Here is a 12,581-nt window from a genome sequence, read left to right on the forward strand (position 1 = left end):
ACACGGCTTGACAAATTTGTCCGCATTTCTGGTGAAATACTTCCACACCGAAGAGCCGTTTTTTTATGGTATTTTCACCAGGCATGTCAACGGCCCTATTCCTCCCACAGACAACAGGTGTCTCCCCGGGTGCCTGACTTAAACAAACCACCTCACCATCAGAATCCTCCTTGTCAATTTCCTCCCCAGCGCCAGCAACACCCATATCCTCCTCATCCTGGTGTACTTCAACACTGACATCTTCAATCTGACTATCAGGAACTGGACTGCGGGTGCTCCTTCCAGCACTTGCAGGGGGCGTGCAAATGGTGGAAGGCGCATGCTCTTCACGTCCAGTGTTGGGAAGGTCAGGCATCGCAACCGACACAATTGGACTCTCCTTGTGGATTTGGGATTTCGAAGAACGCACAGTTCTTTGCGGTGCTTTTGCCAGCTTGAGTCTTTTCAGTTTTCTAGCGAGAGGCTGAGTGCTTCCATCCTCATGTGAAGCTGAACCACTAGCCATGAACATAGGTCAGGGCCTCAGCCGTTCCTTGCCACTCCGTGTGGTAAATGGCATATTGGCAAGTTTACGCTTCTCCTCCGACAATTTTATTTTAGATTTTGGAGTCCTTTTTTTACTGATATTTGGTGTTTTGGATTTTACATGCTCTGTACTATGACATTGGGCATCGGCCTTGGCAGACGACGTTGCTGGCATTTCATCGTCTCGGCCATGACTAGTGGCAGCAGCTTCAGCATGAGGTGGAAGTGGATCTTGATCTTTCCCTAATTTTGGAACCTCAACATTTTTGTTCTCCATATTTTAATAGGCACAACTAAAAGACACAGAGGTAGCTACAGCCGTGGACTACCGTACTGTGTCTGCTGCTAATATAGACTGGATGATAATGAGATGAAATCAATATATATTATATCACACTAGTACTGCAGCCGGACAGGTAGATATATTTATTATGTAATGACTGATGACGGACCTGCTGGACACTGTCAGCTCAGCAGCACCGCAGACTGCTACAGTAAGCTACTATAGTAGTATGTATAAAGAAGAAAGAAAAAAAAAAAACACGGGTAGGTGGTATACAATTATGGATGGACGAGCGACTGCCGACACAGAGGTAGCTACAGCCGTGGACTACCGTACTGTGTCTGCTGCTAATATAGACTGGATGATAATGAGATGAAATCAATATATATTATATCACACTAGTACTGCAGCCGGACAGGTAGATATATTTATTATGTAATGACTGATGACGGACCTGCTGGACACTGTCAGCTCAGCAGCACCGCAGACTGCTACAGTAAGCTACTATAGTAGTATGTATAAAGAAGAAAGAAAAAAAAAAAACCACGGGTAGGTGGTATACAATTATGGATGGACGAGCGACTGCCGACACAGAGGTAGCTACAGCCGTGGACTACCGTACTGTGTCTGCTGCTAATATAGACTGGATGATAATGAGATGAAATCAATATATATTATATCACACTAGTACTGCAGTCGGACAGGTAGATATATTTATTATGTAATGACTGATGACGGACCTGCTGGACACTGTCAGCTCAGCAGCACCGCAGACTGCTACAGTAAGCTACTATAGTAGTATGTATAAAGAAGAAAGGAAAAAAAAAAACACGGGTAGGTGGTATACAATTATGGATGGACGAGCGACTGCCGACACAGAGGTAGCTACAGCCGTGGACTACCGTACTGTGTCTGCTGCTAATATAGACTGGATGATAATGAGATGAAATCAATATATATATATATATAATATCACTAGTACTGCAGCCGGACAGGTATATATATTTATTATGTAATGACTGATGACGGACCTGCTGGACACTGTCAGCTCAGCAGCACCGCAGACTGCTACAGTAAGCTACTATAGTAGTATGTATAAAGAAGAAAGAGAAAAAAAAAAAACACGGGTAGGTGGTATACAATTATGGATGGACGAGCGACTGCCGACACAGAGGTAGCTACAGCCGTGGACTACCGTACTGTGTCTGCTGCTAATATAGACTGGATGATAATGAGATGAAATCAATATATATATATATAATATCACTAGTACTGCAGCCGGACAGGTATATATATTTATTATGTAATGACTGATGACGGACCTGCTGGACACTGTCAGCTCAGCAGCACCGCAGACTGCTACAGTAAGCTACTATAGTAGTATGTATAAAGAAGAAAGAAAAAAAAAACCCACGGGTAGGTGGTATACAATATTATATATATATTATATACAATTATATATATATATATTAAACTCACTGTTGGTCAGGTCACTGGTCACACTATCAGCAACTTGCAAGTAGTACTCCTAAGCAGACAATCACAATATATATTATACTGGTGGTCAGTGTGGTCACAATGGCAGTGTGGCACTCTGGCAGCAAAAGTGTGCACTGTACGTTATATGTACTCCTGAGTCCTGCTCTCAGACTCTAACTGCTCCCCACTGTCAGTGTCTCCCCCACAAGTCAGATAATACAGTCACATTATCTATCACTTCAGCAAGTAACTACTAGTACTCCTCCTAATGCTCCCCAAAATTACTACTGTGTCTCTCTCTACTGTCTCACTCTCTTCTCTATAAACGGAGAGGACGCCAGCCACGTCCTCTCCCTATGAATCTCAATGCACGTGTGAAAATGGCGGCGACGCGCGGCTCCTTATATAGAATCCGAGTCTCGCAATAGAATCCGAGCCTCGCGAGAATCCGACAGCGGGATGATGACGTTCGGGCGCGCTCGGGTTAACCGAGCAAGGCGGGAAGATCCGAGTCGCTCGGCCCCGTGTAAAAAAAACTGAAGTTCGGGCGGGTTCGGATTCCGAGGAACCGAACCCGCTCATCCCTAGTTAACATTTGAAATTTCTGCTTAGCCACAGGTTAGTAACCTGCAAATAGTTATCACTGCAAAAAAAAAAAAAAAAAAATTAATACAAATTAAATTACACTATAATTCCTACAAACAGCTCTACATAGAGAGATGGCAATAATCATCAATAACACATTTAATCCACAGGCAAACACGAGAAGTGTGTGTGGTGTGGGTGGGGGGGGGGGGGGGGGGTTCCTGCTGCCAGAATATGTGCTTAGAAAGTGAAGTTCTATTTCCTGCTGGTTCTATTATGTTAATGTATTATTTATTATGTAATGTTTAACCTTTTTCTGACCACTTATGTTATTTATATTAAATATGCTTGATAAAGCCTAAACTATTAATAATTATTAATACTGTGTTTAATACACTATACAGTGTATAAAAAAAAATGTACATATATGTCTAGAGTCAGTACTAGGTTCTTCTACTGCTGCCAAAGACTCCGGCACTTGCAGATACAGTACCTTGGATTTAATTTTATTTATGTCTTTTTTTAGTAACTTATTAATCAAGTGAGATAAAGTCGGGTTAGTTATCAGTAATAAGTGTGTGTAAAGTGTAAATGAGAGATTATCAGACTTTGAAGCATTAAACAGTCCCGTAACTAGGCATTTTAGCGCTGAATGCAAGAACCAGCATTGGCACCCCCCCCAACGCCACACAGTAGCGCCACTTGCACACATTACACCAGGTAGAGCTCCTGTCACACATTACACCAGGTAGAGCCCCATTTTACACATTACGCCAGGTAGAGCCCGTCACACATTACGCCAGCTCCCTTTTACACATAACAGCAGGTAGAGCTTCCTTTTACACATTATGGCAGGCAGAGCTCCCTTTTACACATTACGGCAGGCAGTGCTCCCTTTTGCACATTACGACAAGTAGAGCTTCCTTTTACACATTACGGCAGGTATAGCCCCGGTATCACATTACGGCAGGTGGAGTCCCCTTTTACACATTGCGGCAGGCAAAGTCCCCGTTTACACATTACGGCAGGCAGAGTCCCCGTTTACACATTACGGCAGGTGGAGCACTTTACATTCCCCCCTACCCTTAGGGTGTAATGTAGTGTACTGTAATGTAGTGTACTGTAGTGTAATGTAATGTAGTTTACTGTAGTGCAGTGTAATGTCGTGTAGTGTACTGTAGTGTACTGCAGTGTAATGTAATGTAGTGAACTTTAGTGTAATGTAGTGTAATGTACTGTACTGTAATGTAGTGTAGTGTAATGTAATGTAGTGTACTGCAGTGTAGTGTAATGTAGTGTAGTGTACTGTAGTGTACTGCAGTGTAATGTAGCATAGTGTAATGTAGCTTAGTGTAATGTAATGTAGTGTTATGTAGTGTAGTGTAGTGTATAGGTAGGTAGTCACTTACTTGATTTCTCCTCTATACGGCGCTGCTGCCGACTCCTGACCCGGCGCTGCCTCTGTGCACTGCACGGCAGTACACACAGGGGGTGAGGGAGGGGGTGGCACGGGAGCACAGTACATGGAGGATTTACTACTAGCCAGCGCTGCCACTGACTGTATGCAGCAGAGGCTCCCACTGGTCAGACCTTGGGGCCGTGGCCACCAGATCCTGCAAGAGCACATAGGGGGGCAGGAGGAGTGGCTGTCAGCAGGGGGAATATGCGGCCACTCGGGCCCTGGCATTAAAGGTGCATACACACTAGGCGATTTTGAGCTCAAAGTACAGTAGCTGACTTTTGGCGTTTTGAGCTACTTTGAGCTCAGAATCGCCTAGTGTGTATGGGCGGGCAGGGAACAATGAGTGCTGATGCACGCTCCAGCATCATTGCTGGCCGCCGCCATCCGTCAGCCTTTTTTACTGGCCGAGTGAACGACATTCCACAGCCTCCTACTGTGGAAAGTGGTTGTGCCCCGTGAACATTGCTGGGCCGGGTGAATATCGCTTAGTGTCTCTGCACTGTGCGATTTTCTGCCCAGCGATATTCACATCATCGCTGTGCATACACACTGGGCAAAAACATCCAGTATGTATGCACCTTAAAGGTTCCCAGACCAATAAAAATGGAGATTGTTGTTTTGCTTTTCTATAGAACTGTTTTTTGTATTCTATTTTACTGACTGACATACTTAAAACAAACCCTAGATGCTACTTAGCAATTTGTATAAGAACACCAAAACCAGTTTCATATAGGTTATGTGTGTTATTCTATAGTTGCCAAAGATCTATAGTTGGCACTACTGTATGTCTTAATATGAATAAGGGCCACTACTCTCTGGTGTAATATGAATCAGGGGCACTACGTGTGGTGTAATGTGAAGAAGATTGTTCTATTGTCTGGCATAATTTGAATTGGGACTATTATTGTGACCACATCTCTTCCTTGTGAGACCACGACCTTTATTTTGCAATACAAGCCTTCGGCGCATACTGTCCCTTAATAAAGGGAGGTAGGGCACTAATGTATAGTTTGATGGGGGGGGGGGGTTTCCCAAAAATCCTAGCACTGTCCCTGGCTCTGCCTAATGGGAGGGGGGTGGGTAGGTGGCAGGGGAAGTGAGTCCCACCACCTCTCCAGGACCACTTTAAGCTCTGCTTGCGCCCATGTATATTTGTGCGGGTACAACTTGGCAAACGTACATGCAACACTAAACACATTCCTTGAGCATAACATTGGACATTAAATAAGGTAAGAAAAATAACATTTGGACATTTCAAATGTTCGTTTTTAAACAAGATCAGCAAACGGATAAAGAGATACTGAGAATTATGGGCCTTATTCAGCTTTGATCGCTTTTAAGACAGAAAATGCCATTTTCTCAATTCTGCTTCTGCTAAAAATCGCATCTGAAGGGCCGCCCAGAAAGGAAAAAGACGCCCACCGATACAATTGCAAAATTGTATAATCAGTCGCATAACTGTGATACATACGCAGAAATCGAGCAACATCACCAGTTGTATATGGGCTACTCAGAATAATGAGAATGTAGTCGCTCCGGGCGCCATGTTTTCAGTCGCAGCTATCACAGTTGACTTCAGATGCACGCCCCGAAAACAGCCATGACATGCCTGCATGTTCTCAACCACTCCCTGCAAATGCCATGAAATCTCCTACAAATGGACACTTCCTGACAACTGCTATGCGTTCGCAAATTGCATTCACATTTCGGCCTTTGCGCAGTTGCTGAACATGTTGCAATGGCTTTGGTAGCGGTAGGCATCTATGTTCACTTGTCGGCTTCTGCTTCATTTGCAATGCCTTACAGTTCTGTCACAAACAGATCGCTGCCATTTCATTATTGCGACCGCATCTGAATGAGGCCATTGTGCATGTGCAGATCCGGTGCTGAGATGCCACTCACAGTACCCCAAATGGGGCAGTATGATTGACACGCTGCTGGTATTTAGGGGCGGCTACAGGGCAGCGACACAATGTGTTTCAGGAAATGGTGTCATGGCGGCCTTGTTTTCTGTACGTGCTGCTGAAACCTGTGGACTCAGATTCACTGGCTTTAGCAGCATGAATTTCATGGTGATCCTGAGCAACCTGAGGGTTACTCAGATAACTGATGTTCATGCAGATGATCTGATGCTGTGTTTGGGGACACAGCAGCGGATCACAAAATCCTGCAGCTGGTGACTTTTTACTACTGACGCCTCCTGCTGCTTTTACATATTTTAATAAACAAAAAAATGTCTTAATAGAGCGCAAACAGAAACACATACATCATAAAATGTCCTTCCTCAGTGATTAGAATTAGGTGAGTGTCCCAAGTGTCCTTGCTCTTGAAATGGAACTATTCCTCCTCCGTATATCACGATTTGACATAATAAACCATTCACAGATGCTTTAGTGAATCTCAAAAAGAGAGAGAAGACATAGGATATGGATTACCAGAGCCAGGGCTTGTCTGAGGGGCCTGGAAGAGACCTGCTCCCATCATGGAGGAAAAGGAATGCCCCCCCTTGGTGTGGCATAGTCTTTTTAGTAAGTGTTTTCACAAGTAAATGTGGTCACGCCCATTATCTGCCCCCCCCCCCCCCTTCTTCCTCTTGAACCCTTGTCTGAAGTATCATCCCTGGGAACAGGTAAGTGCATTTCTACTGTAGGTCAGTGGTGCAAGTAGAAATATTTTCTTAGTGGTACTGAGTGCCGAAAAATGAACGTGGTCATGTGTTGTGAGGGGGCGTAGTCACATGTTGCTAGCGGGAGTGGCTACATGACACTAGCGGCATGGCCATACGATAGCCCCTTTTTTGGAGGGGGAATCTGGAGGCAAGGCTAAAAAAATATATAGTAATGCCTCCAGTATAATAGAAATATATAGTGATACCTTCAGTATAATAGAAAGATATAGTAATGCCCCCAATTTAATAACAATATATAGTAATTCCTCCATTATAACAGGAAACTGTTGCACTCCCAGTAATCCTGACAAAGTGGGAGGAGCCGTCATGCTGCCAAGCACCATGGTCTTGTTGCTTTGTGGCACATTATAATTGTGGTAATGGCAAAGTATGTGGCAGGTGGTACTGAGTACCCGCTGCCAGATTCTTAAGGGTACTCCGTACCCGAGCATACCCGCTGCTGTAGGTGCACTTCAACCAATGTCATAAAAACTTTCAAACACACAACAACACTAAATTCAATAGCCAACTCAGACAGATTTATAAAACCTGTTTTCCTGATACATGCAAAGGAAAGCTCCCTTAGCCAGGGTAAAAGCACATGGGACTGGCTGTCAGAAGAACGGAGGAAATATACGTTAAGAAGATATTGGCAAGTATGTACAACATAAAGAGCCTAACTATTCATTCATGCATTCATCAATATTTTCAGCTACTGTAACTGCCCAATTTATATAATGAAGAGCCACTAATTGCCTAGTGCATAAACTGAGGTCAGGCATGAAAGCGTACCAGAAGAAGTGCAGGTGAATGCAGGTTTATGGTATGTGCTGTAACAGTAATGCTGAGAAAATGCATTTTATTTTTATTAACAATGTGCTGCACATCTGTTGCGATGTGGAATATGTAAGACTATCACAGCGGGATGATTGTATCTAAAAATGTTTATTGTAAAGAATGAGGGAATATGAAGAAAATAAGCAATATCTGTACATGGATAAGTCTACTGGGCTGATTCAGAAACAGGAGCAATGTTGCACCTTTGGCAAATCCATGCTGCACTGCAGATGGAGCAGATGTAAAATACGCAGAGACATTTAGGTTTGGGAGGGGCATTTCCTAGCATAAATCTAAATTGCAGTGTAAAAATTAAGCTGTCCAGTATTTGTGGCTACATGCAAAAGCAGTCAGTATTTACCCAGCATGCATATATGCAAAACAAAAAGTATTGCACACTTGCAGTATTTGCACTCCTTGCAGTGTCTCATGGATTGTCCAGATGCAAATCTACTCCATTTTTTATTTTTTTTTGCTTTGCTCCCAATTTAGAATACATACGATCGGGTTCGGATTTACTCAGTTTTATTTGGATCTCAAAAACTGCATTTTATTGGCTATCGGTTCTTACGTGATTTGGCTAGCCAATAAGTAAAATAAATCAGAACTTGCTCTACTTTGTCGAACCCCTCCCCCCCCCCCAAGTAAAACTGAACTCGCTCAGTTCTAATATAGAATCAGTCCCTATGTATATGTTTACTGTAATCCTTTTTTCAAAATGTTGTCAAATCAATATATTTTGTCAATAATAACATTATACTTTAAACTGTTTGCTAATTGTGCTGAATTAGTGACCACATTCCACATGTTCTGATTCTGTTTCCGGGGAAAATTCATCAATAGTAATTAGTGATGAGCGGGTTCGGTTTCCGAGAAACCGAACCCACCCGAGCTTTACCTTTTTTTACACGGGTCCGAGCAGACTCGGATCCTCCCGCCTTGCTCGGCTAACCCGAGCGCGCCCGAACGTCATCATCCCGCTGTCGGATTCTCGCGAGATTCGGATTCTATATAAGCAGCCGCGCGTCGCCGCCATTTTCACACGTGCATTGAGATTGATAGGGAGAGGACGTGGCTGGCGTCCTCTCCGTTTATATACGAGAGGAGACAGTTGATCTGATTGCTTTTTTGCTTGTTTATTTTACTATTGTGGGGAGGATTGGGGAGCAGCTGTTAGGAGGAGTACACTACAGTGCAGAGTTTTGCTGATAGTGACCACCAGTTTTTTATCCGTTCTCTTCTCTGCCTGAAAAAAACGCTCCATACCATATCTGTGCTCAGTGTGCTGCATGATATATCTGTGCTGAGTGCACTGCTCACACTGCTTAATTGTGGGGACTGGGGAGCAGCTATAGCAGGAGTACAGTGCAGAGTTTTGCTGACAGTGACCACCAGTATACGTTTGTCTGCCTGAAAAACACTCCTGTGGCTTTTTTTTATACTAGTAGTTTTTTAGCAGTTTGCTGACAGTGTCCACCAGGTCCATTATACTGTATATAGCAGTACGGTAGGCCACTGCTGTACCTACCTCTGTGTCGTCACTCGTCATCCATTAAGTATACTATCAATCCATCTACATTGTATACCTGTGGTGGCTTTTTTTTTATACTAGTAGTTTAGCAGTCTGCTGACAGTGTCCACCAGGTCCATTATACTGTATATAGCAGTACGGTAGGCCACTGCTGTACCTACCTCTGTGTCGTCACTCGTCATCCATAAAGTATACTATCCATCCATCTACATTGTATACCTGTGGTGGCTTTTTTTTTTATACTAGTAGTTTAGCAGTCTGCTGACAGTGTCCACCAGGTCCATTATACTGTATACAGCAGTACGGTAGGCCACTGCTGTACCTACCTCTGTGTTGTCGCTCGTCATCCATTAAGTATACTATCCATCCATCTACATTGTATACCTGTGGTGGCTTTTTTTTTTACACTAGTAGTTTAGCAGTCTGCTGACAGTGTCCACCAGGTCCATTATACTGTATATAGCAGTACGGTAGGCCACTGCTGTACCTACCTCTGTGTCGTCACTCGTCATCAATTAAGTATACTATCCATCCATCTACATTGTATACCTGTGGTGGCTTTTTTTTTTATACTAGTAGTTTAGCAGTCTGCTGACAGTGTCCACCAGGTCCATTATACTGTATATAGCAGTACGGTAGGCCACTGCTGTACCTACCTCTGTGTCGTCACTCGTCATCCATTAAGTATACTATCCATCCATCTACATTGTATACCTGTGGTGGCTTTTTTTTTTATACTAGTAGTTTAGCAGTCTGCTGACAGTGTCCACCAGGTCCATTATACTGTATATAGCAGTACGGTAGGCCACTGCTGTACCTACCTCTGTGTCGTCACTCGTCATCCATTAAGTATACTATCCATCCATCTACATTGTATACCTGTGGTGGGTTTTTTTTTATACTAGTAGTTTAGCGGTCTGCTGACAGTGTCCACCAGGTCCATTATACTGTATATAGCTGTACGGTAGGCCACTGCTGTACCTACCTCTGTGTCGTCACTCGTCATCCATTAAGTATACTAATATCCATCCATCTACATTGTATACCTGTGGTGCCTTTTAGTTGTGCGCAGTAAATATAGTAGTAGGCCATTGCTATTGATACTGGCATATAATTCCACACATTAAAAAATGGAGAACAAAAATGTGGAGGTTAAAGGGAAAGATCCAGATCCACTTCCACCTCGTGCTGAAGCTGCTACCACTAGTCATGGCCGAAACGATGAAATGCCATCAACGTCGTCTGCCAAGGCCGATGCCCAATGTCATAGTATAGAGCAGTGATTTTCAACCTTTTTTTACTCACGGCACACCGAACAATATGTTAAAATTGCTAGGGCACACCATCAGTTTCCCACAGAAAAAAAAACCCACACATTGGCCCTCACAGTAAAATAAGAATCCACACATACATTGGCCTACACAGGAAAAACAATTACATAAATCATGTTGCTCACACATAAATCAATCACATAAATCATGTTGCTCACACATAAATCAATCACATTTCTTCCCACATAAATCCTATTGCTCCCCACATGAATACTCTCATTGTTCCCCCCATAAATCCTATTGCTCCCCACAGGAGAAGTAACATAACAAGTATTAGCCCCTACTGGTTAGCTGTCCTCCTCCCTATCCCTTAGTGGCAGGGTTGTTCATAGTGGAGTGCTGCAAATACTGAGCAGCGGGCGGTCGGGCAGGTGTGGATGTGGGTGGGCAGGGAAAGCTGTGGATGCAGGCAGGAACTGGAAGATGTGTATACAGGCGGATGGGCTGGCTGGGTGGAGATGGGGCGGCCGTGACCTATGATATCACAATGCCTTTTCATCAAGGCATAGGTCACAGCCGGAGCATGACTGATCCTCTAAGAAGAGCCCGAGCCAACAGTTCACTCTGAAGGTACAGGAAGCTGCTCTGGCTCCGTGGCACACCTTGCAGCTGGTCGCGGCACACTAGTGTGCCACGGCACACTGGTTGAAAAAGCCTGGTATAGAGCATGTAAAATCCAAAAAACAAAAGTTCTGTAAAATGACCCAAAAATCAAAATTAAAAGCGTCTGAGGAGAAGCGTAAACTTGCCAATATGCCATTTACGACACGGAGTGGCAAGGAACGGCTGAGGCCCTGGCCTATGTTCATGGCTAGTGGTTCAGCTTCAAATGAGGATGGAAGCAATCATCCTCTCGCTAGAAAAAAGAAAAGACTTAAGCTGGCAAAAGCACAGCAAAGAACTGTGTGTTCTTCAAAATCACAAATCCCCAAGGAGAGTCCAATTGTGTCGGTTGCGATGCCTGACCTTCCCGAAACTGGACGGGAAGAGCTTGCACCTTCCACCATTTGCATGCCCCCTGCAAGTGCTGGAAGGAGCACCCGCAGTCCAGTTCCTGATAGTCAAATTGAAGATGTCACTGTTGAAGTACACCAGGATGAGGATATGGGTGTTGCTGGCGCTGGGGAGGAAATTGACAAGGAGGATTCTGATGGTGAGGTGGTTTGTTTAAGTCAGGCACCCGGGGAGACACCTGTTGTCCGTGGGAGGAATATGGCCCTTGACATGCCTGGTCAAAATACAAAAAAAATCAGCTCTTTGATGTGGAATTTTTTCAACACAAATGCGGACAACAGGTGTCAAGCCGTGTGTTGCCTTTGTCAAGCTGTAATAAGTAGAGGTAAGGACGTTAACCACCTCGGAACATCCTCCCTTATACGTCACCTGCAGCGCATTCATCATAAGTCAGTGACAAGTTCAAAAACTTTAGGTGACAGCGGAAGCAGTCCACTGACCACTAAATCCCTTCCTCTTGTAACCAAGCTCCTGCAAACCACACCACCAACTCCCTCAGTGTCAATTTCCTCCTTACCCAGGAAAGCCAATAGTCCTGCAGGCCATGTCACTGGCATGTCTGACGAGTCCTCTCCTGCCTGGGATTCCTCCGATGCATCCTTGAGTGTAACGCCTACTGCTGCTGGCGCTGCTGTTGTTGCTGCTGGGAGTCGATCGTCATCCCAGAGGGGAAGTCGGAAGACCACTTGTACTACTTCCAGTAAGCAATTGACTGTCCAACAGTCCTTTGCGAGGAAGATGAAATATCACAGCAGTCATCCTGCTGCAAAGCGGATAACTGAGGCCTTGGCAGCCTGGGCAGTGAGAAACGTGGTTCCGGTATCCATCGTTAATTCAGAGCCAACTATAGACTTGATTGAGGTACT

Source organism: Pseudophryne corroboree, chromosome 9 (assembly GCF_028390025.1).
Source record: "Pseudophryne corroboree isolate aPseCor3 chromosome 9, aPseCor3.hap2, whole genome shotgun sequence".
Taxonomy (NCBI): Eukaryota; Metazoa; Chordata; class Amphibia; order Anura; family Myobatrachidae; genus Pseudophryne; species Pseudophryne corroboree.